The sequence below is a fragment of the Tachyglossus aculeatus genome, unplaced genomic scaffold (genome assembly GCF_015852505.1).
Source record: "Tachyglossus aculeatus isolate mTacAcu1 unplaced genomic scaffold, mTacAcu1.pri scaffold_256_arrow_ctg1, whole genome shotgun sequence".
Lineage (NCBI taxonomy): Eukaryota > Metazoa > Chordata > Mammalia > Monotremata > Tachyglossidae > Tachyglossus > Tachyglossus aculeatus.
In genome coordinates this window covers 70,318-78,188 of record NW_024044971.1, presented here as the reverse complement: position 1 = coordinate 78,188, position 7,871 = coordinate 70,318, and positions in this window count along the sequence as shown.

Below are 7,871 nucleotides of genomic sequence, written 5' to 3'. Positions count from 1 at the left end.
TGCCAATGTCAGACCCAAAGCAGAGCCATAGACTCAAACCAGGCGACTGGATAGATGCTAACTCCTTCACACGAAAGAATGTCCTTGAGCCACTGTGGAAGGGGCCTTATCAGGTGTTCCTAACTACAGGAACTGTGATACAGTGTCGGCGACAAACCACCTGGATCCATGCATCCCACCGTAAGCAGGTTCCAGAGCCATCAGAAGAGAACCCTGAAGTCATATAAAGTTATGAATAACAGCGACCCCTTGGAGAAACTGCTGAACTATTGGGATATTGATATCGAGCAGGGATTCTAGACCTTGGTTTCTGTAAAATCTCTCATGAACTCTTAATAGTGGACCCAGTCATTGGTTGGGTCTACTATACATATGTGAGGGGGAGAGTATGCATCCACCTGGTTCAAAATCACTTGCACCCACTCAGAATGGTATTGGGTCTGTGGCATCCCAATTTTTTTTCTACCCAATGGGGCCACAGCACTTAGAACAATGCTCGGCACATAGTAAGTGCTTTCATTATTGTTATCATTATCGAGGTGCACTGAGTAGGTTGGCATTAGATGACCAGAGTGTGTGGGCTGGGTTGTAGGAGGTCAGCAGCCAAGTGAGTTTGGAGGGGGTGAACTTATTGAGGGCTTTAAAGCAAGGTGAGGGGGAGGAATTTCTATTTGATTCGGGGTGAGGGGGAACTACCGGAGGGGCTTAAAGAGAGGGGAGATATGGACTGAACGGTTTTGTAGAAAAATGATTTGATCATCAGAGTAAAATATGGACTGGAGTGGGAGATACTCCAGTAGAGAAGCAGCGTGGCTCAGTGGAAAGGGCACGAGCGTTAGAGTCAGAGGTCATGCGTTCATATTCCGGCTCAACCAATTGTTAGCTCTGTGACTTTAGACAAGTCACTTAACTTCTCGGTGCCTCAGTTACTTCATCTGTAAAATGGGGATTAAAACTGTGAGCCCCCTGTGGGACAACCTGATCACTTTGTAGCCTCCACAGCGCTTAGAAAAGTGCTTTGCACATAGTAAGCACTTAATAAATACCATTATTATTATTATTAGATACAGGAAGCAGGGAGGTCAGTGATGAAGCTGATGCAGGAATCAAGCTGGGTTAGGATAAGTGTTTGAATCAGGATGGGAGTAGGTTGGATGGAGAGGAACCCGGGCTGATTTTAGCGATGTTATGAAGGCTGAACTGACGGGATTTGGTGACAGGATGAAAGAAAGTTCAATTAAGAATTGAATGTGAGTTAAATGAGAGAGATGAGTCGAGGATAGTGCCATGCTTATGGGTTTGTGAATTTGGGAGGATGATGGTGCTGTCCAAAGTGATGGGAAAGTCAGGGGGAGGACAGGGAATGGGTGGGAAGAAAAGGAGTTCTGTCTTGGACATGTTAACTTTGAGGTGACAGCAGGATATCCAAATAGAGAATTGAAGTCAGGAGGAAATTAGAGACTGCAGAGAGGAAGAGAAATAGGGGCTGGAAAGGGAGATTTACGAGTCATCTGTCTAGAGATGGGAGATGAAGCTGTAAGAATGAAATAATTCTCCAAGGGAGTTGGGGTAGATGGAGAGTAGAAGGGGCCCCCTAACTGAGGAATGTGAGGCAGAGGAGGAGGCTGCGAAAGAGACTGAGAATGAGTGGCCAGAAGGACAGGAGGAAAACCAGGAGAGTCAGTGTCCGTGAAGTGAAAGTTGGGTAATTTTTTCCAGAAGAAGGAAGTGGTCCACTGTGCCAGAGCACCTGAGTGGTTGGGGAGGATTTAAGGGCTGTTGGATTTCCAAAGAAGGAGATCATTTATGACTTTAAAGAGGGTGGTTTCTCTGGAATGTAGAGAACTAAGGCCATATTGAAGGGGGCCAAAGAGAAAATTGGTAGAGACTAGCCTCAAGGAGTGTGGAGAGGCTTGCTGGGAGAGCGCTGAGTTGATAACTGGAGGGAGCCATGGCGTGAAGGGAGGATTATTTTAGACATGTGTGGTCCTTACAAGCTCCTTGAGAGCATTCATTCAATCGTATTTACGAAGTACTTACTCTGTGCTGACCTCTGTACTAAGCACTTGGGAAATGTGTGGGTTAAGTGGGAGTAGCAGAGGTGAGGTAAGAGGGGCAAGGTGATTGAGCGCTTTAGAGCCAATGCAGCGTGGCTCAGTGGAAAGAGCACGGGCTTTGGAGTCCGAGGTCATGGGTTCAAATCCTGGCTCCGCCAATTGTCAGCTGTGTGACTTTGGGCAAGTCATTTAACTTCTCTCGGCCTCAGTTACCTCACCTGTAAAATGGGGATGAAGACTGTGAGCCCCCTGTGGGACAACCTGATTGTCTTGTAACCTCCCCAACGCTTAGAACAGTACATTGCACGTAGTAAGTGCTTAATAAATGCCATTATTATTATCGTTATTATTATTAATGGTGAGGAGTTTTTGTTCGATGTGGAGGTGGATGGGCAACAGCTGGAGCTGTTTGAGGAGTGGGGAAACATTTTCTGATCGTTTTCACAGAAAAATGACACGGGCAGCACAGTGGAGTGTGGACGGGAGTGGGGAGAAAGAGGAGGCTCGGCGGTCAGCAAGGAGGCCGATTCACTAATCCAGGCGGGATAGGATGGTTGATCGTATTAACATCCTGGCAGTTTGGAGGAGAGGAAAGGGCAGATTTTAGCGATAGTATGAAGGTGGGACTGACAGGATTTAGTTTTGGATTGAATATGTGGGCTGGAACATGCAACAAATGTAACTGATTGATTGTCTGATTGGTAGTAGCAATAGGTTTCATTCCCTCCTATATTCTGAGAAGAATTGGGAGACGTTTCTCTTGAGCAAAACTGAGTTCCTTTAAATAAAGTGTGGTACTCATACTTGTTTGGTGCCTGTCCAATATTCTCTGAAAAAGCAGCATAGTCTGGATAAACCACAGAACTGATAAAAAAAACCCTCTCCCTAAATATCGATGACACGTTCCTATTTTCTTCCGGGATGTGGTCTGAGACATTGAAAATATAAACTTTAGGACCCTATTGGATCCCTAGGACGTTATCTACATCTCTGCCCCTACTCTCACTGTCCCTCCCTCCAGGCTCGCATCTCCTCCTGCCTTCAGGACATCTCCATGTGGATGTCTGCCCGCCACCTAAAACTCAACATGTCCAGGACTGAACTCCTTGTATTCCCTCCCAAACCCTGCCCTCTCCCTGACTTTCCCATCACAGATGACGGCACTACCATCCTTCCCATCTCAAAAGCCCGCAACCTTGGTGTCATCCTCGACTCCGCTCTCTCGTTCACCCCTCACATCCAAGCCGTCACCATAACCTGCCGGTCTCACCTCTGCAACATTGCCAAGATCCGCCCTGTCCTCTCCATCCAAACCGCTACCCTGCTCGTTCAAACTCTCATCCTAGCCCGTCTGGATTACTGTATCAGCCTCCTCTCCGATCTCCCATCCTCCTGTCTCTCCCAACTTCAATCCATACTTCACGCCGCTGCCCGGATGGTCTTTGTCCAGAAACGCTCTGGGCATGTTACTCCCCTCCTCAAAGATCTCCAGTGGCTACTAATCAACCTACGCATCAGGCAGAAACTCCTCACCCTCGGCCTCAAGGCTCTCCATCACCTCGCCCCCTCCTACCTCACCTCCCTTCTCTACTTCTACAGCCCAGCCCGCACCCTCCGCTCATCTGCCGCTAATCCCCTCACCGTGCCTCGTTCTCGCTTGTCCCGCCACCGACCCCCAGCCCACGTCATCTCCCTGGCCTGGAATGCCCTCCCTCCCCACATCCGCCAAGCTAGCTCTCTTCCTCCCTTCAAGGCCCCACTGAGAGCTCACCTCTCCAGGAGGCTTTCCCAGACTGAGCCCCCTCCTTCCTCTCCCCCTCGCCCCTCCTTCCTCTCCCCCTCGCCCCCCCTCATCCCCCCACCTTACCTCCTTCCCTTCCCCACAGCACCTTTATATATGTATATATGTTTGTACGTATTTATTACTCTATTTACTTATTTATTTTACTTGCACATATTCTATTTTATTTTGTTAATATGTTTGTTTTGTTCTCTGTCTCCCCCTTCTAGACTGTGAGCCCACTGTTGGGTAGGGACCGTCTCTATATGTTGCCAACTTGTACTTCCCAAGCGCTTAATACAGTGCTCTGAACACAGTAAGCGCTTAATGAATACGACTGAATGAATGGATGAATGAATGAATCTTGGACATCTGTCACCCGTCACCCAGGGACAGGTTCGTTCGGGAATTGGAATACAGAGACAGAGAGAGAGACCGGGGATGGAAAGCCTGAGTTTTATACAACATTTATTCCGCGAGGCGAATTGAATTATTTGATTATTTTAGACACAGCGAATTGAACTTCCCTTTCGGTAGGAATAAGGTTACTTAATTGATATAAGAGCTTCCCTATCGGGAGGAATATACTTATGTGTTACTCACGCGTGGCAAAACACCCAGATCCCACCCAGGCAGAATTCACTTATGGTTTATTCACACCTGGTGAGGCGGCTAGCTCCCACCCACTTGCAATTCCCACATGGGAGGAATCCACTTAAGCGTTGCAAACCCGTGATGAAGCCCCTAGCTCCAACCCATGAGTCCTTTCCACCTGGGAGGAATCCACTTATGCGTTACACACCCATGGAGAAGCGCCTGGCTTCCAGCCCCACGAACGCTCAGCGGGACGGGTCACTCACCCATCTCACTCACCCATCCCATAGCTCCTTACGTGGTGTAGGCAGAGCAGGTTTCTCACGCTCTGGGCAGAGTCGACCTGCAGCTGGCTGCTGTAAGTCTCGATCCGCTACACAAAAGGTCAGAGAGTACAGGTATTTATCACCTGTGCTTCTAGGCCATTCCAGCTTCCAGGCTCAGTTTATCCAATCTCCGCCCTCCCCCCTCCTCCATACCTAATTTGATTGGCACGGGGACAAGGGACATCATCTGTATTCCTGGTTTGGGCTGTCAATGCACAAGTTTGGGTTGTGGGGGTGGTATCCTACCCGCACTTCCGAGTTCTGCCTGCTGGCTCTGGCGGTCACGAGATAGCATTTAACCTTGAGATGATGGGCACCCCGGGGTCACCTTGGGACAGCATCTGAAAACATTCATTCATTCATTCATTCATTCATTCAATCGTATTTATTGAGCGCTAACGGTGTGCAGAGCACTGTACTAAGCGTTTGGGAAGTACAAGTTGGCAACATATAGAGACGGTCCCTACCCAACAGTGGGCTTACAGTCTAGAAGGGGGAGACAGAGAACAAAACAAAACATATTAACAAAATAAAATAAATAGAATAAATATGTACAACTAAAATAAATAAATAGAGTAATAAATATGTACAAACATATATACAGGTGCCGTGGGGAGGGAAAGGAGGTAAGGCGAGTGGGGTGAGGAGGGGGAGAGGAAGGAGGGGGCTCAGTCTGGGAAGGCCTCCTGGAGGAGGTGAGCTCTCAGTAGGGCTTTGAAGGGAGGAAGAGAGCTAGCTTGGCGGATGTGCGGAGGGAGGGCATTCCAGGCCAGGGGGAGGACGTGGGCCGGGGGTCGACGGCGGGACAGGCGAGAACGAGGCACAGTGAGGAGTTGAGCGGCAGAGGAGTGGAGGGTGCGGGCTAGGCTGTAGAAGGAGAGAAGGGAGGTGAGGCAGGAGGGGGCGAGGTGATGGAGAGCCTTGAAGCCGAGGGTGAGGAGTTTTTGCCTGATGTGTAGGTTGATTGGTAGCCACTGGAGAGTTTTGAGGAGGGGAGTAACATGCCCAGAGCGTTTCTGCACAGAGACGATCCGGGCAGCTGCGTGAAGTATGGATTGAAGTGGGGAGAGACAGGAGGATGGGAGATCGGAGAGGAGGCTGATGCAGTAATCCAGTCGGGATAGGATGAGAAATTGAACGAGCAAGGTAGCGGTTTGGATGGAGAGGAAAGGGCGGATCTTGGCAATGTTGCGGAGGTGAGACCGGCAGGTTTTGGTGACGGATTGGATGTGAGGGGTGAACAAGAGAGCGGAGTCGAGGATGACACCAAAGATGCGGGTTTGAGAGACAGGAAGGATGGTAGTGCCGTCAACAGTGATGGGAAAGTCAGGGAATCTGATTAAGTATTGGATTCTTTGAAGTGGGGTAAGACTTCCTTCCTTTAAATAAAATTAAAAAACTTTAATTTTGTGTAGGATATTTTTTAAGCACTTATGGTGTGCCAGGCACATCTATTCCTTAGATTTTTAGTTCGTTGATTGGAGCTGCAGGGGACAGAGAGGCAAGCTGGATACCTGGGTGCTATCGTCAATTGTTTTATATAGTGCATAAGCTTTAACATAGTTTTTAAGATGAAAAGAGCTGTGACAATGGTAATGACAATGGTAATGATAATGGTATTTTTTTAGGCACTAATTTTCGCCGGGCAGTGAACTACGTTCTGGGGTAGATTCAGAATGATTGGGTTGGACACAGTCCTTTTCCCACAGTCTTACTTCCCATTTTACAGAAAAAGTTAGAGAGGCACAGAGAAGTGAAGTGACTTGCCCACGATCACACAACAGACAAGTGGCAGAGTCATCATTAGAACCCAGGTCCTCTGACTCCCAGGCCCGTGCACCTGCCTCTATATGGGGAGTGATAATACCGATGATATTCTTCAGCGGAAGAGGGTCAGAATAATCTGATGGTGATATACAAGCCAGATTTTAGACATAAGAAATCCGGAAAATTAAAGGAGTCTTTGACAGAAAGCCAACCTGTCCTTGCTCTTTTTGCCTCCTTATTGCGCTTCTGTGTCTCGTCCGAATACCATCACATTCGAAGTCACATTGGAGGTCACATCTCCTCCCATAGTCCTTCCTCGATTAAGCCCTCTTTTCCCTTACTCCTTCTCCCTCCCGTGTCATCTAAGCATGTACATCTGGACCCTTTCAACGCTTGATATTCAACTCACCCTCTGCTCCACAACACTAATGTCCATAGTTGTAATTTATTTCTTTAAATTCCTACCTCAGCCCGCTGCTTTCCTACTGCAGCCCAGACCTCATACTTCCCTCCTCTAATGCCAGCCTACTCACTCTTCCTCTATCTTGTCTATCTCACCGCCGACGCCTCACCCAAGTCCTGCCTCTGGCATGAAACTCCCTCCAGCTCTACATACGCCAGACTACCACTCTCTACACCTTCAAAGCCTTATTAAGGTCACATCTCCAGGAGACCTTCCCTGATTACTCTCTCCTTTCCCGGGTCCCTGTCCCTTCTGCATCATCTATGCACTTCGATCTGCGACCTTTGGACATTTGATATGCACCACACCCCCAATCCGCCCACACCTATGTGCCTATATTTAAATTATTTATTACAAATAACTTATTCATTCATGTCAAAGTCAGTCTCCCCATCTACCCTGTAAACTCATTACAGGCTTGTCCGTTATTTCAGTTATATTGTACTCTCCCAGGTTCTTAATATAGTGCTCTACACATAGTAAGCGCTCAATAAATACCATTGATTGATTGCTTGATTGACTGATCGTAGAAATAGCAGCAGTAGTGGTAGTAATTACTAGCAGCAATAACCATAGGAATAGTAAAAGTGGCAGTAGCAGAAATGTAATAGATCTGTTTTCCACCTACACCCACTTCTTTGGAGAACTCATTCACTCACGTGGCTTCAAGTACCACATCTATGCATTTGATTCCCAAATCGACATCGTCCTGATGTCTCTCTCTCTCTCTCTCTCTCTCTCTCTCTCTGAAGTGTCGCATTACCTCCTGCTTTCCAAACACCTCCACCTGGATATCATCCCATCATCTCAAATTTAACATGTCTAAAACAGAACACATCTTCCCATCCAAACCCTGTCCACTCCCTGCCTTTCCCATTACTGTA